Source organism: Jaculus jaculus, chromosome 1, assembly GCF_020740685.1.
Source record: "Jaculus jaculus isolate mJacJac1 chromosome 1, mJacJac1.mat.Y.cur, whole genome shotgun sequence".
Taxonomy (NCBI): Eukaryota; Metazoa; Chordata; class Mammalia; order Rodentia; family Dipodidae; genus Jaculus; species Jaculus jaculus.
The window spans coordinates 246,485,911-246,510,787 of record NC_059102.1 but is presented as its reverse complement, the minus strand read 5'-3'; the positions used below and the strand labels follow the sequence as shown (position 1 = coordinate 246,510,787).

At 44.6% G+C, this 24,877-nt stretch overlaps 1 protein-coding gene across 1 annotated transcript in view; it reads right to left on the bottom strand.

Annotated features, from left to right (window-relative positions):
• The window catches only part of Smpd3 (sphingomyelin phosphodiesterase 3), a 99,191-nt gene extending 95,778 nt beyond the window's left edge, over positions 1–3,413 (bottom strand). The window contains exon 1 of the mRNA XM_004661662.2: positions 3,292–3,413. The gene's annotated coding sequence lies outside the window, so the exon portion shown is untranslated. The remainder of the gene's footprint in view (positions 1–3,291) is intronic.
• Between the last annotated feature and the right edge of the window lie 21,464 nt (positions 3,414–24,877).

Here is a 24,877-nt window from a genome sequence, read left to right as displayed (position 1 = left end):
CAGCCACCTTCTGAACAGGCAAGGAAGAAATTAAGTCCTATTTTTACTTTATGATACTGAGTCACGTAATTCAATGCAAATCACATGAATTCCAAAGTAAGAACAATACCAGGTATTTTAATACCTCCTTTCCTTTGAGCAGCTCTAACAATTTTGTGACAGTGTGAAATCCCTTCAGAATAACTTCGGTAGAAGAGACACATGTCACCAAATAGCCATTTAGGATTGGATGTGTCTCATCCATCTCCCACACTACCATTATTAGGCCTGGAAGAACCAGCACTCACCAGCTTTTTATATTTTGCAATAGCCTCCAGATTAAGCCACATAGTCATTGAGGAAAATAAGATTTGGCTTTGAAAAATGTGTTATTGACTAATTTAATAATAAAGAAGAGAAGGTTAAAAAGTGTAATAAGGGGTTGAAGAGATGGCTTAGCAATTAAGGTGCTTGCCTATGAAGCTTAAGGACCCATGTTCGGTTCCCCAGTAACCACGTAAGCCAGATGCACAAAGTGGTGCTATGCACCTGGAGTTTGTTTGCAGTGGCTGGAGGCCCTGGGCAAACTCATTCTTTCTCCCTAACTCCTCCTCTCTCTCACTCTCTCTCCCATTACAAACAAAACACACAAATAGAAAACAAACATCAAAACAACAACAAGAACATCAAGTCAGGATTCTAAATGTAGACAGAAAATTAACACAAAGGTTTTCAAGACCTAGTCAGTGTCTGCACTCAGGAAGCCAGTGAGTTAGCTGCCTAATTGTCCCTTGGTCTGACTTCTTCCCAGAAGAGGTCGCTGTGAACGCTGGTAATAGGTACTTGGGACTAGACCAGGCAGGCTTGGCTAGCTGGTGGCCCTAGCCTAGACCCTTTTTCTACGGAAAGGAGATTATTTCAAAGCTAGGCGACATATTTGGCATAAAAGTGCTGTGAAACTGGGATTGATTGCTGGGAGGAGACAGGTCAGGGTTTACCTTCTAGGAACATTAAGGCAAGGTCTCACTATGTAGTCCAGACTGGCCTCAAACTTGTGGTCTCCCAAGTACTGAAATTACAGGCATGCCTGGCTCTCACCTAGTATTTCTAAGATGCCATCTGTGACTGCCAGTAACTCTAGCTCCACAACCCTTCTAGACATGGAGGCCAAAGTGACAAAAGTCGCCTTGCCACACATTCTTGTACTCACATCCTAAAGTACTCTGGCAGCCTGTGGCTGTGGTCAAGCAGAATTCTAGTCAACAAGGCAGCTCATTGAAGCAAGATAAAGTGTCTGAGGTGACGAGAATGGCAGAGCACTGGAGAGAATATCAGGGTCAGACTTAGGGCCCGAGATTGATGAAGAGGGTTCCACATTCCTTTGAAGTCTCACTGGCTGGGACACATAACCTGTCATGCAGGCTAAGACCCAAGGCAGCCTAAAGCTGCTTCTATCCTGAAGGCAGCCACTTTGAACCCTAAATCGGTGCTGTGGTCTTGCTATCCCCCACATCCAAGCCTAGCAATAGTGGCTCCTCTTCTCTCTCTCTTCCTCCCTCCCTCTGTCCCTCCTTCCCTCTACTATATGCTCCAGCTCACCATGGCATACACATGAACACTGGAGCACACGGGCACATTCACCCAAGTCATGCACATTCGCGCTCACACCGGCCCACACTGTCATTGATGCAAACATTCCAGCCACAGAAAGAACCAAATTTGACCTAATATAGCTGATGAGGCGTGGGGGTGGGTGGGTCCCTGGCCCGCTCTTGTAACCTCTGCTCCCTCCTGTACGGTGGAGCGCCTGCCTGCCTCTATCCTCGTAGTCACAAGTCCTGGTCTTGGTGGACACCCGCATCCTGGGATCAGGGCCGGCAGCAGGGGTAGTGGGGGTAGAGTAGGGTGTGAGGCACAGTAATCCTAGCCCAGCACAGCCGCCTCTTCCCTCGGGATTTTCCATCCCGACTTGCGCAGGCCCGCGAAGAGCGAGCGCGCTTTGTCTTTTGCTCGGCTCCTGGCACGTTTCCGCCGAACCTACCCGTGCCGCGCCCGAGGCCCCCCTCCCTCAGCCGCGCCCCTCGCCCAGCCAGCAGTGCACGCTCGCCCGCCCGCCAGTGCGGCGACCGACCGCCGCTTTTGTCCTCCCGCGGATGCCTGAGCAGAGCTCTAAAGCCGAGCACCCAGGAGCATCCACTGCACGCCGCCGCCGGGGACCTGAACCCCGCGGCTAGATTTGGGGCGCGCTCCGCACCCCAGCTAAGCATCCCTTGAGGATGCTGACGCCGGGGATATCATGCCTGGAACTGCGAGTTGCTGGAGAGGGGATACCCACCTGGTCCTACCCCTCACGTGCCCATCTGAAGCAAGGAGCCCTGGTCCCCGGGGCGTGGCAAGCCAGGGATGGTGTGGCTTTATACGGCCCAGAGCCTGGATCTAGATGGAGAGGGCCTGGGAGATAAAACCTGGGTGGGGAGGTGTCCCTCGGACCCTTGCTGCCTCCTTCCTATCCCCACCCAAGTCACTCATCAGACCTTAGGTGCAGCTGGAGCACGGAGGAACCCCGAGTATCTGTCAGTGCTTTCCTTTATGGGAGACTCTGAGCAGGTTGGGGAGGGGTCTTCCAGCCTTCCTCCCAATCTCCATCTCTCTCTTTCAAAAAAAAAAAAAAAAAAAAAAAAACACCAAAACCCCAAAAAACAAAAAAAAAAAACAGGAGGATACAAGTGGTAGGGGAAGAGTCCCCAGTTTATCCACATCTCCCACCTTCCTTCTCACCCTAGGCTGCAGGGCAGGGGATGGGGAAGGGTCTCCATTACAACTTGAATCCCAGGAGGGTCTGAGTGGAGGGGAGGAGTCCCGCGGTCTCATCCATCACATCCAAAACCCTTTTGTAGCACACTCAAGCAAGCCGGGCTATTGTAAGGAGGGGTCCCCCGGCCTCCAAACCTCTTAGCCCAGAACACTCCCTTCCATCTTCAGTAATCCAAGCAGTCTCGACTTCAGGCACAGGGGAAGGGAGGTTCCATGCTCTCCCAGAAGAAATGGAGAGAGGGTCTCCCCGCACGCCCCCACCCCCAGCCTTCGTCCTTACACACAAGAAACTGCTCCACCATACAACAAAATCTAACCTAAGCTGCTCCGACCTCAGGCGTCCGGGGAGCCACGGGGAGGCTCCCCGCGGTCAGTCAGCAAAGCTCTCCGGGACAGATGGTGTGGAGTGAGGTGAGGACACGTCCCGTCAAGTCCCCAGGTCCCTGGCCTCGGATATCCCCGCCTGAATACAACAAAAGCGAATCTTGCAGCCCCTACCTCGGACGGCTAGCGGAGGACGGTGAGCTCCCGGCAGCACTTCTCGCGGGGCTCCTCCCGGCCGGACGGCCAGGGCTTCCAGGCGGCAGAGGCTTCGCGGCGACGGCGGCGGCTGAGTCCGCGGCTCTCGCGTCCCGAGCCTCGCTAGGACTCAGCACCTGGAGCGGCGAACAGCTCCGCGCCTCATCCCTCTGACCCCGCCTTCCCCGCGCCGCCGCAGCCAATGGCGAGCCTGGCCCCGCCCAGGTGGCTGCCCATTGGGAGGGACTGTTCCCTGTCCCCCTGGCCCCGCCCGCGGGTTCCCGGGTAGCCTAGAGCAAGACCGTGATCTCCAGAGATAGCCGGAGTTTTCGCACGGCCTTCTGGGACTTGTAGTCTCTTGCGAGCGCGGAGTGGGCTTCCGCCGAGGGGGTTGGTAAGCAGAGAGGAACTGCATTTCCCAGGGTGCATGGAAGACACGGAGGCGCGGAGGAGGGCGGGAGGACTTGTTTCCATAGCAAAGACGGCCCAGTGGGAATGGATGGCAGGCAAGTGGGACAGGCCCCGCGACCCTTGAAGGATCATGCGTGACCTTTCCATTCCCGTCACCCTCCCCACCACCTCTGTTCCCATTTCGGAGCCATGGGCTTCCCTATCTAGGCAAAGAGGCAACGACCCATTCCCGCTCCCACACCAGGCGGTGGCAGGGCAAACGGGGGTGGGGGGTGTGTGAGCAGCTTTGGTTCTTACCCAGCAAAGGTGAAGAAGGACGGAGACCTTTCCATCGCGTTCGGAACTTTATCTCCTGTGTCTCAATCTTGTCATAGCTGAGCGCTTAACTTTTGGTCACATCCCTTGGGCCACCAAGACCTTTCTGTCTTGTCTTATTCTTGCCACCTGCATAGCTCAGCATCTTCCTCAAGGTATCCGGATAGAGGGCGCTACTCCTGCTTAAAATCCTTCGCAGGCTTCCCCACAGCCGCTGGAATGAAGCCCAAATTCCTCAGCACAGCTGGAAAGGCCTTTGAAGAACTGGACTCCACCTTCTGCATCATTCTGAACTTTGGAAACTAGGAAACCTCAAACACTCTTTTTCTCTTACCTCTTTTTTTTCTTACCCTTTGCCCTCAGCTAATTCCTCAATGCTCTTCAAGCCCCAACTTCGGTGCTGTTGGACAGCTCTGCCCTGTGTTGCACATCCCGTCTTGTGTTTGAGCACTACTCTTTACTTCCCTTAACTTACTTGCAAGTTTACATACCTACCTTCCTCCTTAATTGAAGATCCACAGAGCAGAGGCCTATACTATTCATGCTTACAGTTCAGCGTCTATAGCATCTGCCACATTGTAGGTATTCAATAGATACTGAGTTATGCATATAGGAATTTATTCAAAATGAACAAGGTTTCACCAAACTTCATTCAGATACACTTACAAAATCCTGCTTTCCTAAGGTTGGGCATTTCTCACTGTTGGAGATATTCAGCTAGAAGAAATGTTTATGCCACTCATAATATTAGGATTAGTTGGGGGTTTTGCTGGAATGCTCTGTGGTCCTTCCACTCCTATGATGCTACAGATTAATATTTATGCCTGTTATTTCTGTCAATTCTCCCCTAAATGTCATCAGTTCTTCATGTTCCTCTATTTGTAGCTGTTGGCCCTACTTTCTGTGCCTAAATGCCCTGCCTCCCACTCCTTTTTCTGGGAAAGAACTTCTGTCCCTGTTACTTATAAAGTAAGAGACACAGCCTGAGGTCCCTGTCCTCTCAACTTTCTAGAGACTCAGCATTATAGGCCCCAGTGGTGTGCTAGTTAGAATTTTTCCTAAACCTTCACTGAAGTTTCTGGTACTGACTAGATGGTTCAGTTAATCCTCCCCATGTTACAGAAGTATGGTGTATGTCAATTAAGGCATTATTCTCAGAATATGAGTGTAACTAATTTATACAAGTATAATTAATTAGTAGTGGAAAAGGAACAAACTCTGAGAGAAGTAAGCCTGTCATCCTTGCACTGAAAATAGCTGGGCAGTGAATGTTAAGAGGGAAGAATGAGTAAAATGGGTGGTAGAGAAGAACTAATGGGACTTCTAAGAGACTTGACAGAGGGGTTTTGATCCTGGCTAAATCATGGAGGCCATTATAACTGGGTGAACAGATGGGGCCTCATTACTGAGGATGAGAAAACTGCAAGGAGCAGAGGGAAATAAGTAGGATGTGTTGATTCTTAGTAGATTCACAGAGAACAGAGGGTGTTGGGAAAGCAGGTAGGACTATGCCCTAAGGTGGGCACAGCAAGGAATCAGCAGAAAGCTACCAAAGAAGGTCTTGAGAACCAGAGCTCAAACTCTCTAAAGGTCAGTGTAGCCCTTAAGAAGTAGTGCTAGGGCAAGAGAGCAACTCAGTAGCAGAGGATTTGCCTTCTATGCATGAGGCCCCACATTTAATTCCCATCGCTACTCATTCCCTCCTACCCCCAAAAAGTAATGCATACTAGTTTTCAGGAACTTGTTACTAATAGGAAAAAGTCAAGGTTCCTTGAGTCTCCCAGTACTCAGGGTCTAAAATAGAATCTTCCCAGACAACTAGAGTCAAGAATTCAGGTTCTAGTCCTGATTCTGTTTCTGATTAGATGGGTATCCCTGGGATGGACCTATTTCTTAAGCTGTAAAATGCTGCTTACTGGAGCTGGACCTGATGGTGCACATCTTTAATCCCAGCACTTGGGAGGCAGAGGTAGAAGGATCACCAAGAGTTCAAGGACAGCCCAAGACTACAGATTGGTCAGCTGGGCTACAGTGAGACCCTACCTCAAAAAACAAATGAACAAACAAACAAAATACTGCTTACTAGTGTTGGGGAGATAATAAGCTAAAAAGGGGAGAGGTGGGAAAATTGAAACCCATTTATATGTCATGGTCTCATACAAACTACCTTCTTGCAGTTTGCTTATCGGAACATGCTGTAAAGGATAGACAAAATGATGTATGCAGGGTATCTCATGAGTGTTAAGCCTCAACAAATGTTGGTCTGTTTCCATCTTGTATTCTGAGATATTGCTTTGACTGAATAATCAGTGGGAATCTGAGTTTGACTCCCCATTCCCGCTTTTAATGCTTGTATGATTTGGTCAGGATATTTAACTTTTAATCCCCTGCATCTCAGTTTTCTCATTTGAGAAATGGAAATGATACCTTGGAATTGAGAAGATTAGATGAGCTAAAGTTGGCTAACACATGGAAAAAAATACTTGATATATTTGGATTGTCATTTTCAGGGGTGGTTTTAGGGCATAGAATTCTAAAGGAATGGAATTCTCAATGCCTAGAAGCTAGAGTTATAGAAGATTCCAGGAGAATATTGTGTTAGCTTTCACATTCTTTTTAAATTTTTATTTGTTTATGAGAGAGAGGGGGGTGGAGGGAGGGAAAAAGAATGGGTGTGCCAGGGCCTCTGGTCACTGAAAATGAACTCCAGTTGCATGCGTTCCTTGTGCATCTGGCTTATGTGGGTCCTGGGAAAGTGAACCTGGCTCCTTTGGCTTTTCAGGCAAGTGCCTTAACCACTAAAGCTATTTTTTTCTAGCCCCAGCTTCCACCTTCTTAAAGGAAGAAAAGAGACCTTAGTGAAATTTTATGGTCTTTTAATTAAGGAGAGCATTAACTAGAATGAGGAGTTTCAGTCACTGAGGGGTTGCAGTTGACCAGGGCTGGGTTGGTCCTAAAATGTCTTGTATAAGTAGGTTGAGGTCTAACTTTACTACAAAGGTAACAGTGGCTTTTAAGATGCTGTACATTTTGGAAAAGTCTAGGGGTTGTGTGAAGAATGACTGAGAGAAGGTGATGGTGGAGTGTGGATTAAGAAGCAGCTGTGGTGATCTGACACAGCATGTACATGAATAGTGGATAGTTTTATATTTATTTATCTATTTATTTATTTGTATGTGTGTGTATGTGTGTGTGACAGAGAGAGAGAGAGGCAGATAGAGTGAGAGAAAGGAAGAATGGGTTCACCAGGGCCTTCGGCCACTGAAACTGAACTCCAGACACATGTGTCACCCTGTGCATCTGGTTTTCATGGATCCTGTGGAATTGAACCACGGTCCTTTGGCTTTGTAGGTATGTGCCTTAACCACTAAGCAATCTATCTCTCCAGCCCTGAATGGTGGATCTTAACTATGTTAGAGTGGTGAATATGCAGAGGACTTTGGAGTTTTTGCTGTTTGTTTGTTTTTTCTAAAGCAAGGTCTTATTATGGTGTCCAAGCTTGGCTCATATTTGTGATCTTCCTGCCTCTACCTAAATGCAGAGAACTTTGTGAGGAGCTGAGGGCATAGGAGAGTGACCAGTCAGAGATAAGACCCAGGTTTTTGCCTTGGGAGACTAGATGGATAGAGGGTGGTGATCTTCTTTGAGATGTGGGATAGTGGAGCATAGTTTAGACAAAAAAAGAAAAATGTGAAGTTGAATTGAATGTAATGGTAAGTCCAGATGAGATGCCTTGGATGTGGTATGGAGCTTATGAGAAAGGTCTGATGTAGTGATACGGTGATTATTAACTTACCAGCATGTAAGTCATCATTAAAGCTGTGGGGATAAATTAAATTCTTCTCTAGAGATGGTCAAAGAGAAGACCCAAACTCCTTGGGACATATCAACATTTAAAGAACAACCAGAGGAAGAGGATTCCAGGAGGAAATGAAAGAACAGCCAGAGAGACTGAGAGAAAATCAGAATGGCATGCCACAGAAGCCAAATGGAGGAAGTGGGGTGCCATAGAGCATCAAGATCCATGAAGCCAAGGTCTAGAAAAACAAAAACACTAAATTTAGCAATGAAGAGGCCACTGGTGACCTTAGAGTGGTTTTTTGTTTGTTTGGTTTGGTTTGTAGTAGTATTGTCTTACTCTAGCCCAGGCTTAGCTGGAATTTACTATGTATGTGTAGTCTCAGGGTGGCCCCAAACTCATAGTGATCCTCCTACCTTTGCTTCCCAAGTGCTGGGATTAAAGGTGTATGTTGCCATGTCTAGCAAGTGTTCTTTATTTAAAGGCAGGGTCTCACTCTAGCACAGGCTGACTTGGAACTTACTCTGTAGCCTACTCAGGCCTTGAATTCATAGTGATCCTTCTACCTTAGCCATCTGAATGCTGGGATCAAAGGCATGCACCACCACTCCCAGCCATAACTGGTGACCTTAGAAAAAGTATATTTATTGGCATAGCAGAGACATAAGTCAGAGTGAATGAAAGATTTGACTTGCGTTAGAGGGCTCAGCACCTCATCCATGTTGCTTGTCTTCACTTAACTTCTTCCTTTTTGTTTTTGTTTTTCGTAGTCTCAGGCTGGCCTCAAACTCGCAGAAATCCTCTACCTCTGTCTCCTGAGGGCTGGGAGTAAGGGTGTGCACCACCACACACTTAGTTTCTCTTGAAGAGGAGGAGGGAAAAAAGCAGGAGTGGAGGGATAAGTTTGTTCTGAGTTAGGAAAAACTACAATGTTTAACAAGGCAAAAAGGGAGACATCAGGAGAGGAACAGTTAGGGATAAAGAAGGATGAGAGATTGCAGGATGGAGTGAAGTCAGCAAGAGGGTGGGAGAGTTCAGGGTGAGGAACACATGATCTTTTCCTATATGATGGAAGGGAAGAAGGGAAGCACGGTGTGGGGGGGGGAGTTAGAGATGTCCATGTGCAGTAAGAAGTTAGGAGGTGGGCTGGGCTCAGGAAATTAAGGAAGGTCACACTGGATGGACATTTGTGCTTCTTTGATATTTCAAGCAAGGATGTTACTCAGGGGTACTCATTAGGAGGAGATGTAATGGGACAGGAAATTTGGAGAAGGAAAAGATTAACAAGGCTTCTGTGGAAAAAAAGAAAAATATAGAAATCCTCAGAGTTTCCAGGGCACTGATGAGGGTCTGCAGAGATTAAAGACCATGGTCTCGTGGGGATATGTCTTTGGAGGTGTGAACTTTCTCCAGCCTCCCACTAATGTGGTGATGGGATTTAGTGATAAAGAGAGGGGGGAAGCTGCAGTCCATCCAGAGGAAGGTGAAGCAGGGAGGGAGTAGACAGATCTGGTCAGTGAGGTTCTTGATGGAATGAGAGAACAAATGCAGTCATGGAAAGAAAGCTCCTGGAGGGCAGACAGTGTTGGTCACAGGCAGACTGGTTCTGAGCAGGGGCAGGGCAGTGTGGGTATACCAGACTGAGGTGATGGTGGAATTGAAAGGCAAGTTTGTCTGATAGGTTTTTCACAAAGTCTTCCACAAACATGGTTCCTTTGAAGGAGAGAAGACCTCTGAGACCTCCACTCCAAACTGTACAGTGAGTGGAAAGTTAAATGATGGCAGGGAGTATCGATGAGGTACAGAACTCTCTAGCACAAGTGTCACAAAAACTAAGAGATTGGGTACTAAGAGGAAGTCCTCTTATCTAATGTTTGTGGGGTGAGGAGAAAGAGAAGCAGTGAGCTCTCTCAGACATTTTCACGGAACTATTGTGTCAATATCATCTACACATGACCAGTTTTATACACACCTAAATGGCAGAATGTCTAGCCATGCAATTAACCAAACCAAAATGAAAGTCTACGCTTCATGGTGCAGTTGTATCAACCAAATTCAATGGTAGTGATTCCTGTAATTTATATTTTGCTATAGTTTGCAGATTTAAGTATGTGCATGTCAACTAGAAAATGTGTTTAAGAAACAAATTTGAATATTTTTTTCAAATTTCATTTCTTAGCAACAATTTGTTTTCTCAGTTTAGAACATAAATTAAAGAACTTGTGTTGATTTTTTTTTCCAAATGTGGAGCTTAGAGCTTAATTCATGCCTTTGAAATGCCATGAATTTGAAATGCAGCCATTTTTTTCTCTGCATCCTTGAAAGGGATTATAAAGATTTTATTAGTTTTTCAAATAATCTTGCCAGCACATTCAGACATCCCACAAGGGTCTCCTACCAGTAATGCTGGGCTATGAGTGATGCTATAGACAGGCTGTGTGTGAGGAGTTTAAGACCAGTAAAACAAGCAGCCAACTTTAGGACTTCCCAAACAGTAGCTCAATCTGCAATTATAGGAGCTGGTACAGAATATGAAACATGCATCTTAATGCTGAGAAACATGTTCTCCATGATGTCTACAAAATAAGAACAAAATTTTTAGCAAACTCTTGAAGGTTTTTTTTTTTTTTTTTTTTTTTTGAGGTAGGGTCTCATTCTAGCCCAGGATTGACCTGGAATTCATTATATAGTCTCAGGGTGGCCTTGAACTCACAGTGATTCTCCTACCTCTGCCTCCTGAGTGCTGAGTGCTGGGATTAAAGGCGTGTGCCATCATGCCCAGCTCAAACTGGTTTTATGAAGTACTGGGAATTAAGATTTGAGCAAACTCTCTCTCTTTTTGGGAGGGGGGGTTCAAGGTAGGGTTTTACTCTAGCTCAAGCTGACCTGGAATTCACTATGTTGTCTCAGGGTAGCCTCAAACTCATGATGGTCCTTCTACCTCTGGAATTAAAGGCATACACCACCACACCTGGCAGCAACCTTTTTCTTTCATTTGTTTTTTTTATTTTGTTTATTCTGACGTAGGGTCTCACTCTAGCCCAAGCAGACTTGTAATTCACTGTGTAGTCTCGGGTGACCTCGAACTCTTGGCGATCCTCCTACCTCTGCCTCTCTAGTACTGGGATTAAAAGTGTGTGCCACCATGCCCAGCCAAACACTTTCTTTTAAAAAGTGACTGTTAAGGGCTGGAGAGATGGCTTAGTGGTTAAGAACTTGCCCACGAGGCCTAAGGATCTTGGTTCAAGGCTTGATCCCCCAGTACCCACATAAACCAGATGCACAAGGGGGCACATGCATCTGGAGTTTGTTTGCAGTGGCTGGAGGCCCTGGCATGCCCATTCTCTCTCTCTCTGTCTCTCTCTGCCTCTTTCTCTCTCTGTCTGTCACTCTCAAATAAATAAATAAAAATAAAAACAAAAAAAAACCCTTTTTTTTAAAGTGACTGTTAAAAAAAAAAACAAAACAAGCCGGGTGTGGTGGTGCACGCCTTTAATCCCAGCACTTGGGAGGCAGAGGTAGGAGGATCACCATGAGTTCGAGGCCACCCTGAGACTACATAGTAAATTCCAGGAGAGCCTGAGCTACAGTGAAACCCTACCTCGAAAAACCAAAAATGAAAATAAAATAAAATTTAAAAACAAGCTGAGCATCATCGTGCACACCTTTAATCCCAGCACTCTGGAGGCAGAGGTAGGAGGACTGCAATGAGTTCAAGGCCATCCTGAGAATACGTATATATAGTGAATTCCAGGTCAGCTTGGGCTAGAGTGATATTCTATCTCGAAAACAAAACAAAACAAACAAACAAACAAAAAAATAGGCATTAAAGACAGGTGCATGTCTTTAATCCCAGCACTAGGGAGGCAGAGGTAGGAGGATTGCCATGAATTCAAGGCCAACCTGGGATTACATAGTGAATCCAAGCTCAGCCTGGGTTAGTTTAAGACCCAATCCAGAAAAAACCAAAAAAGTACAAATATAAAAATAAAAGCCAGGCGTGTTGGTGCATGCCTTTAATCCAAGCACTTGGGAGGCAGAGGTGGGAGGATCACCAAGAGTTCAAGGCCACCTTGAGATCACACAGTGAATTCCAAGTCAGTCTGAGCTAAAATGAGACCCTACCTCAAAAAGCAATAAATAAATAAATAAATAATAAAAAATAAGGGTTGGGGAGATGACTCAATGTTTAAAGGCTCTCGCTTGCAAAACCTGCTGGCCCAGGCTCAATTTCCCAGCACCCATGTAAAGCCAGATTATAAAAGTGACACGTGCATCTGGAGTTCATTTGTAGTGGCAAGAGGCCCTGGCAATTCATTCTCTCTTTCTTTCTGTCACACACACTCACACAAATTTAAAAAGAAAAGCTAAACATTTAAAAGGAATAGCCAGATATGGTGACATATACCTTTAATACCAGCAGGGCAGGAGGATCACTGTGAGTTTGAAGCCAGCCTGAGACTACAGAGTGAGTTCTAGGTTAGCCTGGACTAGAGTGAGATCCTACCTTGAAAAAAAAATTTTTTTGAATGTTTGATTCATCTGTGAATCTTAAAATAGGCCTATTGTTCTAGCCCCATGAAGCAATGTGCTTAGAGAATATTTTGTGAATCATTTGTGCATGTTATAATGCTCTATCCATGGTTTAAAGTTCTTTTATCATGTTAAATTTTCATAAAATGTTCTCTTTTGTGTATATGTGTATGGTATGCATGCGTGTGGTACATATGTGGCAAGTGTATTTGGAAGCCAGAAGTCAAAGTCAAGTGTCTTCTTTAATTGCTGTCCACCTTACTTTATTTTATTGTTTTTTTGGAGGTAGGGTCTCACTCTAGCCCAGGCTGACCTGGAACTCACTATATAGTCTCAGGCTGGCCTCGAACTCATAGTGATCCTCCTACCTGTGCCTCCCAAGTGCTGGGATGAAAGACATATGTCACCATGCCCAGCTCCACCTTATTTTTTGAGATAGGGTCTCTCACTAAACCTGAAACTCATGATTTCTGCTAGTTATCCAGTGAGCCTCAAGGGCTGTCTTGCCTCTGCTTCCCCCAGAGTGGAGATTATAGACATGCTTCTCTATGCCTGGCTTTTATGTAGGTGCCAGGGATCCAAACTCAGGTCCCCATGCTTGTATGGCAAGCACTTTACTGACTGAGCCATCTCCCAAGTCCCCATAAAATATTTTTCTAAGAGGAATTATTCATTTTTAGTCTAAGTCAGATCATGTTATAACTCTGCTCAAACTCCTTTAGTGGCTCCTCTTTGTCTGTGAAAACAAGCCCTGAAGTCTGTATGATGGTCTACAGGACTTCATACTCCGACTGTCATTGCCTCTCTGCCTCATCTCCTAGGCCCCCTCCCCTCTGCACACTGGCCACATTCCCTTTTTGTAAGCATATGTTAATTATATATAACAAAGGGCTTCATTAGGACATTTTTGTAAATGTACACAATCTATTTTTATCACATTCACCCCTCCCATGTTCTTTGATTGTAATAATACGCTTTGGTCTCGGTGCCTTTGTATTTGCCGCTCTCTCTGTTTAAAAGCTCTTTCCTTAGTTGTGATCATGACCATCCTATAGGAATTAGCACCCTTTCCTTTCCTTTCCTTTCCTTTCCTTTCCTTTCCTTTCCTTTCCTTTCCTTTCCTTTCCTTTCCTTTCCTTTTCCTTTTCCTTTTCCTTTTCCTTTTCCTTTTCCTTTTCCTTTTCCTTTTCCTTTTCCTTCCTTTCCTTTCCTTTCCTTTCCTTTCCTTTCCTTTCCTTTCCTTTCCTTTCCTTTCCTTTCCTTTCCTTTCCTTTCCTTTCCTTTCCTTTCCTTTCCTTTCCTTTCCTTTCCTTTCCTTTCCTTTCCTTTCCTTTCCTTTCCTTTCCTAGTACGCTTATCCCTTTTGTCTGTCATACTTTTTCAATAACAGTTATCAAATATAACATATACATTCTCTTACTTATTTTGTTATAATCTGTCTCTTCCCTGATCTCACCCTTCCAGTGACCTACTAGAGTAAGTTTTGTATTAAGGTACAGACTTTGTCTACTTTGTCCATGTTGTACTCATATAATATAGAATAATACCTGGTCCATAACAGGTGCTCAGGAAAACATGCTGAATGAATGAGTATAGCAATACACTATTCTAATATATGACACACTTATTTTTAATTTTTCAACATTATACTCCACATCTAAAACACACTATGTGGTTTCAGGCTGGCCTTGAATGCACAGCAGTCCTCCTACCTCTGCCACTGAAGTGCTGGGATTAAAGGTGTACACCACCACACACAGCTCACTCCTTCTTTAAGGTAAATAAAATACTAAGGCAGATGGTTATTGGGTTGAAGGATTAAAAGTTTTTTTTTCAAGGCAGAGTCTCACTGTAGCCCAGCCTGACCTAGAACTCACTATGTAGCCCCAGGCTGGCCTTAAACCCAAGGTGAGCCTATAACCTCAGTCTTCTGAGTTCTGGGACTAAAGGTGTGAGTTACCACACCTGGCAGGGTTTTTTGTTTTTTTTTTTTTTTTTTTTTTTTTGAGGTAGAGTCTCACTCTAGCCCAGGCTGACCTGGAATTCACTGTGTTGTCTCAGGCTGGCCTCGAACTCACTCATAGTGATCCTCTGCCTCCCAAGTGCTAGGATTTAAGGCGTGTACTACCATGTCTAGCAGTTTTATTATTTTTTCTGATGCCATTTGCCTCATTTCTTTTTTAAAAAATATTTATTTGGAAACAGAAAGATAAAGAGAAGAGAGACAGAATGGGCATGCCAGGACCTCCAGCCACTGTGAACAAATTCCAGATGCATGCACCACTTTATGCATCTGGCTTTACATGAGCAGTGGGGAATCAAGCTCAGGTTGTTAGTCTTTGTAGGCAAGTGCTTTAACCACTAAGCCATCTCTCCAACTCTTGCCTCATTACTCAAAAAGGGTTGAACCTATCTTAACTAGTCAGCAATGTGAATGTTTCACCTGTATCACAGCCTTTCTAATATTGGTCATAACTCATTTTTTGCCAATGTAGAAGATAAAATAGTCTTTCCTCTGATTTTTACAAGCAATTAATGTCTTTTAAGGATGCACATTTTTTATTATCTTTTTTTGTTTGTTTGTTTTGTTTTCTGTTTTTCGAGGTAAGGTCTCACTGTAGCTCAGGCTGACCTGGAATTCACTATGTAGTCTCAGGGTGGCCTTGAACTCACAGTGATCCTCCTACCTCTGCTTCTTGAGTGCTGGGATTAAAGGCATGAGCCTCCATGCCCAGCTTATTTTCTTTTTTATTATTTATAACTTTTACTTGGACAACATATTATTGTTTTCTTTTTTTCTTGCTGGTTAGTTCAGTGGTTCCCTGGGTGGCTCTGCAGGAATGCTGAAAATCATGCCCCATGTCTAGCATACAGCAGAGGCTTAGCATAGCATCTTAGGTTGGAAGGAACTGCATTAACCACTTACATCAACTAAAATTTCTGACACTTTTCCAGCCTCTGCTTGCTGGCCCATGCCAATGGAGGCCTTGTGACCACTCTCCTCTATAGCTACCAAGCTAGAATCTGCTTACTATGGCAGTCATGTAGCCCTAGCTCTGCCCTCTGTAATAGGAGGACTATACACCAGATGCTCCAGAATCTCCCCACCCTGCCTTTCCATGTCTGCAAATGCATTGCTGCACTAGACTATTCAACCCTGGGAAAGTCTGACAGATTCAGAGGCCAGGATACTGTCCCATTCATAAATCTCCACAGTGGCCAAGTCAAGACCTCTAAGCTGGTTCATGTGAAGTTATGATCAGGTGAGATCCCCTGATCTTCATGTGACCTGTGGCCAAACTTCATCTCTCACTCCCTCTCTTTTTTATTTTTCTTCCTTTTTTGAGGTAGGGTCTTGCTCTAGCTCAGGCTGACCTGGAATGCACTATATCGTCTCAGGGTGGCCTTGATGATCCTCCTACCTCTGCCTCCTGAGTGCTGGGATTAAAGGCGTGTGCCACCACACCTGGAACATCCCTCTTTTTTTAATTTATTTGAGAGAGAATGACAGAATATGGACACCTCAAGGCCTTCAGCCACTGCAAATGAACTCCAGGCGCATGTGCTACTTTGTGCACGTGGCTTTATGTGCAGCTGACTTTATGTGGGTCTTGGGAAATCAATTCTGGGTCCTTGGGTTTTGCAGGCAAGCACCTTAACTGCTAATCCATCTCTCCAGCCCAGAACTTCATCCCTCTTATCCTATACTTCTGCAATTGATCTTTTTTAAAATTTTATTTATTTATTTATTTATTTAAGAGAAAGAGAGAGAGAGAGAGAGAGAGAGAATGGGCACACCAGGGCCTTCAGCCACTGTAAATGAACTCCAGATGCATGTGCCCCTTTGTGAATTTGACTTAGTGGGTCCTGGAGAATCAAACTGGGATCCTTTGACTTTTCAGGTAAATACCTTAACCACTAAGCCATTTTTCCAGCCCCTGCAATTGAGCTTTTTATACCTGAAAGCAAGACATTGCCTTCCCAATTATTTCAATTTACTGCTGGCTCTGGTCACACTTCTATGTGAAACAAGGATGAGGGCTGGACAGATTGCTCAGTGATTAAGGCACTTGTCTGCAAAGCATAAGGACTTGAGTTCAGTTCCTCAGTATCCATATAAAGTCAGCTGCACAAGGTGACACATGTGTCTGGAGTTATTTGCTGTGGCTAAAGGCCTGGCACACCTGTTCTCTCTCTCTCCCTCCCTCTCTCTCTCTCTCTCTCTCTCTCTCTCTCTCTCTGTGCCTTTCTCTCTCATAAATAAATGAATAAAATTAATTGCCAGGCATGGTGGCGCACGCCTTTAATCCTAGCACTTGGGAGGCAGAGGTAAGAGGATCACTGTGAGTTTGAAGCCACCCTGAGATTACATAGTAAATTCCAGGTCAGCCTGGGCTACAGTGAAATCCTACCTTGAGAAAAACAACAACAACAAAAAAAAAAACACTAAAGCAAGGATGATAATCATTATTCTGATAATGTGTTGGTATGATGGAATGAGGTGGAAGAATAGACAGTTGTCACTCTTTGGGTCTCCTTCCTGTGCTGAAGAATGAATTCCATGTCTCACAGAGTGGAACCAACTTCCTTTACAGTTAAAGTGTGTGCACAGGACTGGGGTCCAGTCTCCTCCAGTCAAATATACAACCTCCCCCATCTCTCTTCAGTTTTGATTTGAGTTAAAAACTCTTCTACAGCCAATGTTACCTCCCCCTGTTCTCTGGGAGAAACTTGTTCTTCTCTAGCTCCCCAGCCCTCCAGGGAAAAGGAGCCTTTCCCTATGTTCCTTCATTCTCCAGGGGGAAGATGCATTTGCATCTTAAAAATTAGCTGCAGAGTTAGCTGTTTCTGGGAAAAAGGGACTAAAAAGACGATTCATTAAAACTTTCTAATTTGTTTTGGTGGAAGAAGCTTTGTGCATGCCCGGCAAGTGCTCTTCCGTATCCCGAGCCCAAGACTTTCTAGTTAGGAACTGCTCGTTAGGTTTACAGAACCCAGGACATCTGGTGACCTACAGATAACAACATCTCATGCGACAGAAAATTATAACTACATGGGTGCTTATACATTCAATATGCCTCCCCTACAAGTCCCTGTAATTCCCAAGCAAGATAGCCTTTTGTTTTTGTTTTTGTTTTTGTTTTTTTGAGGTATGGTCTTACTCTAGCCTAGGCTGATCTAGAATTCACTATGTAGTCTCAGGGTGGTCTTGGATTCATGGTGATCTTCCTACCTCTGCTTCCCAAGTGCTGGGATTAAGGGCATGCACCACCATGCACAACTCAAGATAGCCTTTTTAAAGGATGAAAGTCCCTGTTCTCCAACTTGATGTCTTCTTGCCAATAAAGCTGTTCTCAGCAGAGTGTGGCAACTCATGCCTATAATCCCAGCACTTGGGAGACTGAGTTCAAGGCTAGTCTAGGGCTACAGAATGAGTTCCAAATCAGACTGGGCTAGACTGAGACCCTACCTAGAAAAAAAATGCATTAAAAAGTGCTGAGTGCTAAACCGGGCATGGTGGCCCATACTTTTAATCCCAGAACTTGGGAGGCAGAGGTAGGAGGATCACCATGCCCTGAGACTACATAGTGAATTCCAGGTCAGCCTGGCTTAGAGCAAGACCCTACCTAAAAAAATACTTAAAAAAAAAGTGCTGAGTGCCACATATACACGATTGTTTGGGTCAGAAGAGAGGAGTTGGGAAGAGATTGGTCTGGGCTCTGTCCCTAATGAGACCTCAAACAGGCCTAAGCCTGCCCAAAAGGCAGGTGAGTGGGAGGGGGTGATGGGAAGAACTTGTGCACTAGATCCTAGCTTGATATTTAAAGGCAGAACATTGACCTCTAAGGGCTAGGGTGAGACCCTACCTCAATTAAAAAAAAAAAAAAAAAGAGTGGCTATCAGGCTGGAAAGATGGGTTACTAGTTAAGGCACCTAGCACCTGCCTGAGAAACTTAAGGACCTAGGTTCAATTCCCTAGAACCCACTTAAGCCAGATGCACAAGGTGGTACACGTGTCTGGGGTTCATTTGCAGTGGCTGGAGGCCCTAGTGGGTCCATTCATATTCTCTCTCTCTCTCTCTCTTTCTCTCTCTCTCTCTGCCTCTTTCTTTCTCTCTTAAATAAATAGGTAAATTTAAAAAAATTTAAGCCAGGCATGGTGGTGCACACCTTTAATTCCAGCACTTGGGAGGCAGAGGTAGGAGGATTGCCAGGAGTTTGAGGCCACTCTGAGACTACATAGTGAATTCAGGTCAGCCTGGACTAGAGCAAGACTCTACCTCAAAAAAACTGGAAAAAAAACTGAAAAAAAAAAAAGTTTTTAAAGTGGTTATCTAGCTTGGTGTGGTGATGCATGCCTTTAATCCCAGCACTCAGGAGATCAGGGTAGGAGAATAGCTGTGAGTTTGAGGCCAGCCTGAGACTACATAGTGAATTCCAAGGTCAGCCTGGGCTGGAGCAAGACCCTACTTCGAAAAACCAAAAAAATAAAAAAGAAAGAAAGAAAGAAAAAAGAGTGGCTATCTGGCTATCTAGGGCTGGTTAAATGTCTCAGTGGTTAAGGTGCTTGCTTGCAAAGCCGAACAACCCCAGTTCAATTCCCCAGTACCCACATAAAGCCAGATGCACACAGAGGCCCTGTGTGCCCATTTTCTGTCTCCTCTCTATTTCTCCCTGCTTGCAAATAAATAAATAAAAATGTGGCTATCTGTGTCTAGCTGGTTAGGGTGGTCAGGGCCCGGGCTCTGACTTTAAATGCTCCAGTAACAATTCTCCAAAATAGTTGTCTTAATATTAAAGCAATTTAAAAAAAATTTTATATGAAGTTGGTGTTCCAGGGTGCATGGGAAAAGGCACTTTGTAGAAATATTGTTTGGATGGATATTGTCCCTGCCCATTTCTAGGATGTTCTTGCTCAGGTTGTGGCAATGAACCTGACATGTTGGGCTCACCAGCTGGAGAGGTAAAGAAATTAATATTTACTGGACACTACCTTGTAGGTAGGGTGCCAGATATTTTACCAACATGACATCAGTATAGTCTTCATAAGTCTGCAAAGATCATTATTCTATTAAAAAATAAAGGTAGGACTGGAGAGATGGCTTAGCAGTTAAGGCACTTGCCTGTGAAGCCTAAGGATTCATGTTCAACTCTCCAGGGTCACATAAGCCAGACATACAAAGTGACTCAACACACAAGGGGGTGCACATATCTGGAATTTGATTGCAGTGACTAAAGGCCCTGGCACATCAATTCTCTGTCTTATTCTCACTCTCTTGAATTAAAAAAAAGGGGGGGGTGCTAAAGAGATGGCTTAGTGGTTAAGCGCTTGCCTGTGAAGCCTAAGGACCCGGGTTTGAGGCTCAATTCCCCAAGACCCACGTTAACCAGATGCACGAGGGGGCGTACACATCTGAAGTTCGTTTGCAGTGGCTAGAGGCCCTGGCACACCCATTCTCTCTCTCTCTGCCTCTTCCTCTCTATGTCTGTTGCTCTCAAATAAATAAGTAAAAATAAACCAAAAGAAAAAAAAATTTTTAAAGGCCAATCTGTTGGGCTTGTCTCAAAAAAAAAAAAAAAGTCTTGGGAGAGATGGTTTAGCAGTTAAGACACTTGCCTGCAAAGCCAAAGGACTCAGGTTTGACTCCCCAGGATCCACATAAGCCAGATGCACAAGGGGGCACATGCATCTGGAGTTCATTTGCAGGGGCTAGAGGCCCTGGCATGCCCATTCTCTCTCTACCTGCCTATTTCTGCATCTCTCTCTCTCTCTCTCTAATAAATAAGTAAAAATAAATATTTTAAAAATAAAAGTAATTGGCAAGTCAGAGAAAAAGATAACTTTCTCAAAGTCTCAAATAGAGCAGAACCAAGGTGAAAACTGTTTTGCTTACTCCATATAACATGTGTCCCCGACGCCCATTTGCCCAGAATTTTCTTGGCAAGGAATGCAGTTTCCAGGGAGCATGAAAGACCCCCACCACTCTATCTTCCTCTAGTGAAGATTGAAAGGGCAGGGGATCATAGGACTTGCCTGGGGGCACAGGAAGGTAACACCTCTGGGGTTCATTCCAGAGCAGGCTGACCAGGGAAGAAGAGGAATGAGCTGTTATATGTCTGAGAGGGAGGGAGCAGAGGGAACCTGTAACCAACTCAGGCAAGAAGCCTGCTTGGAGCCTGGACCCATGCCAGCTAAGGCTTCAGAGCCTAACTTCTACCCTGAAAAGAAGAGCTTCGGGTGATGTCTTTATTATTCCTTGATCTACTATAAAAGTACCCACTACAGGCTGGAGAGATGGCTTAGAGGTTAAGAGCTTGCCTGTGAAGCCTAAGGACCCCGGTTTGAGGCTTGATCTCCCAGGACCCACATTAGCCAGATGCACGATGGGGCGCACGCATTTGAAGTTCGGTTGCAGTGGCTGGAGGTCCTGGCTCCCTCTCTCTCTCTCTCTCTCTCTCTCTCTCTCTCTCTCTTCTTTTCTCTCTGTCGCTCTCAAATAAATAAATAAAAATAAACAAAAGTACCCACTTCATGCACAACAGATCAAGTTGAAGCTTCTCTCCCTTCTCCTGCCACTCCACTCCATGTTTCTTCCTGGGACTCTCTGGATCATTTTAAAACAAATATTTTTATGGGTTGGAGAGATGGCTTAGTGGTTAAGGTGCTTGCCTGGAAGCCTAAGGACCCGTGTTCTACTCTCTAGAGTCCAAATTAGCCATATACACAAAGGTGAGGCAAGTGCAGGGTCTCACATACCCACTGGGTGGTGCAAGCATCTGGAGTTAGATTGTAGTGGCTGAGGCCCTGGTGTGCCAATTCATTCTCTCTCTCTCTCACTCTTTCTCTAAAAAAAGAAAAGAAAAAATATTTTTTCTTTACTTATGAGAAAGAGGCAGCGACAGAGAGAAGGACAGACAGAGAACAGGTGTGTCAGAGCCTCTTGCCCCTGGAAATGAACTACAGATACACACACCACTTTGCACATCTGGCTTTACATGGGAACCTGGGAATTGAACCTAGGCCAGCAGGTTTTGCAAGCAAGTGTCCATAACCACTGAGAAATTTCTCCAGGCCCCCTCCCTGGATCTTTTGGGCAGTGCATTTCTTCATCTCTTAGACTAAGAGAGAGAGGTAGATGCTATACGCTTCTCATTCCTGCCAGTCCATTCTCATCTTTATTTGCCCATTTGTGGATCAGATTTTGTTTGCAGACTCACACATTGTGGAAACTTCTTAAGATCTTTGTCATCAATGTTTCAAGCTTTCCTGTCTCCTGGGAACTTGAGAACCCCTTTGTGTGGTTCTGCAATCTTTGCACATCTCTCTGGCCCTGTTTCCTTCTGGCCCACAATACTTTTTAAAATTTTTATTTATTTTAGTATTTTATTTATTTATTTGAAAGAGAAACAGAGAGAATGGGCATGCCAGGGCTTCTAGCCACTGCAAATGAACTCCAGATGCATGTGCCACCTTGTGCATCTGGATTATGCAGGTACTAGGGAATTGAACCTGGGTCATTAGGCTTCACAGGCAAAGCCTCAATCCCTAAGCTATCTCTCCAGCTCCAGCCCCCACAATGCTTTTGGCTTCTAGACAATATGCTTCTCTAGAAGGCCTTTTAGATAGATATACAGGACATAAGATATAATGTTTCAATCCAAAGTGGACACTTAATTCACATTGTATAAGGGGCATATGACCTTGGCTTGTTTGTTTTATACTCAAACTGTTCTTCAGGCTTTAGGGCCCTCAGATGCATTGGTCTTGAGACACATTTGCAGGTTTTATTCCCATCTGCAGTGCAAAACTGTGCCTACTCTGGTCCTGTGCCACCTCACTGTCCCCCTTTAGGGGACAGTCTTATGGGCTGAACAGCTGCCAATTTTGATATTCTCTACTGAGTTTTGTCCAGAGCTTCCTCCAGACACTTCAAGGGCAGCTGGCCACCCACATTGCTACTGCTGGAGCACACTAGAGTGATCCATGAAGAAAGGAACCCTTACCATGTTATTTTAGGATAACAACCAGTCAGGGAGGTCATTGGCATTTTTAGCCTGTTTAATCTTTTAAATTTATGAAAATCTACAGAAGCACAAATAACAACTTTCCAGATTATTCACAGATGTCTTGGACTGGTTGTTGGCGTTATTATTCAATGAAGGGGCCACTTACCCTTGCAAGGGAATCCCATGATGTCCTTCCCACCCCCTCTTTAGGTTAGCCACACAGCATCTTCAACTCTTTCATCCAACACCCCTGCCTTAGAGCACAGAGCAAGTAGCAGCTGGCATATATGCTATGTGGGAAGTGGGATGGATACTTAAGTCCTGGAAAGCTGGATTTCATAAGAATTATAACAAAATTATAGCAAAAAGGCAAATATAATGTAAATTTCACTGTTACAGATTTAGAGATGTTGCTGGAGGGGTATTCCTAGAAACCAACAGTGGCCATGTCCTTCAGTTCTTTCTCTCTCCTTTCCTTTGTCCTTTCTTTCCTTTCTTTCTTCCCCTCCCTCCCTCCTTCCTTCTTTCCTTCCTTTGCCATGCTAGGGTTTAACTTAGGACTTTGCATATGTTAGGCAACTACTCTACCATTGAGCTACAGTACCAGTCCTACATCACTTTTCTTTCTCTCTCCCCTTTCCTTTCCTTTCCTTTCCTTTCCTTTCCTTTCCTTTCCTTTCCTTTCCTTTCCTTTCCTTTCCTTTCCTTTCCTTTCCTTTCCTTTCCTTTCCTTTCCTTTCCTCTTTTCCTCTTGCTGTGTGCATAATATGTGTGTGGTGTATGCACATGTGTATATGCTGATGTGGCACCATGTGCACTTGCCTCTGTCTGCCTGAGAAGAACATTGGGTGTCCACCCCATCTCTCACCCACCTGTTTTTCCTTGTGATGAAGTCTCTTACTGATTCTGGAGCTTGTGGGCCTCAGGGATTCTTAAGTCTCTGCTCCCCACAGGACTAGGGTTACAGATACATATGGCCCTGCCCATGTGAGTTCTGGAGATTCATCCATGGGCAGTTTCAGGCACCCTTGGGCCCTCATGCTTGTGTACAGTGTATAACCGCTAGGCCATCTCTCCAGTTGTTTTAATTTTTTAACAAACCTTTTATATTCAAATTTATTTTTACTTGTGTATGTGTATCTATTTTGTACGGCAGAGTATGCATGTGGAGGTAAGAGGACAATCTCCTTTGTTTGAGACAGGATTTTTCTTGTTTTGCCACTAGGAAGGCCCACAAGCTTTGGGATTCTCCTGACTCCACCTCCCATTGCCATAACTAACACTTTGGGATTACAGATATGTGTATCACTTTGCATCAGGCTTTGTATTGGTGCTGAGAATCTGAAATCAGATTGGCAGATTTGTGGAGCAAGCACCTTAAACCACTGATCCATTTCCACAGCTATTAAAGGTGCTTGCTTGCAAAGCCTGCTGGCCAGGGTTTAATTCCCCAATATCCACATAAAGTCAGATGCAAAAAATGACACATGCATCTGGAGTTTGTTTGCAGAGGCAAGAGGCCCTGGCATCCCTATACTCTCTTTTCCCCTCTGCTCACAAACAAATAAATGAATAATTTAAAGGGGATGGAGAGATGGGTCAGTGGTTCAGGCACTTGTCTGCAAAGCCTAACAACCTGAGTTGGATTCCCCAGTACCCACGTAAAGCCAGTGGCACATGCATCTGGAGTTGTTTGCAGTGGCTACAGGTCTTTGTGCACCTATTCAATTTGTCTCCATTTTATCTTTCTGATTGCTAATAAATAAATAAAATTATTTTACAATTAAAAAATCCACTGGACCATTTCCCCATCCCCAGATTACTTTTCTAATGAGAAAAAAAGGAGAATTATGAACAAATTTCATCATTAAACATTTAAGCAATTTTAACATTCTGGAGGTAAAATTCTGCAAAGCAGAAATAATCTTCTAAAAATGACTTAAAATTATTATATACTTCTATACAAATTATCCCTTAATTCTGAAAAGTGATAACATTGCACAGAGTTGTTTAGGAGTTGCTATAGGGTTCAGCCACTTGGTTCCTATTCCAAATTGCAGTGACTGGACATACTGGTTTGCAATGCAGCTAACTGTTCAATAGTGATCAGATTGACCAAAGCAGCACATTATAGAAACTGACTTTGTAAGCTCTTCTTCTTTTATGCATGCATGTATGTGTGGTATACATGTATGGTGTGTGTATGCATGGTCATATGCATGTGGGCACATGTGTGCCCATTTACATGTGTGCTTGTGTGTGTGGAGTCCAGAGGTTGACATTGAATGTCTTCCTTTATCATCCTGAACTTTATTTTGAAACAAAGTCTCACTGAACACAGAACTCACCAATTGAGCCTGACAAGCTAGCTAGCCAGCCCCAGGGAATCTTCCTGTCTCTGCCTCCCCGGCGCTGGGATTGCACCATTATGCTCAACAGTTCACCTGGATCCAAAGTCAGGTCCTCATGCTCATATAATATAGCAAACACTTCAATCCA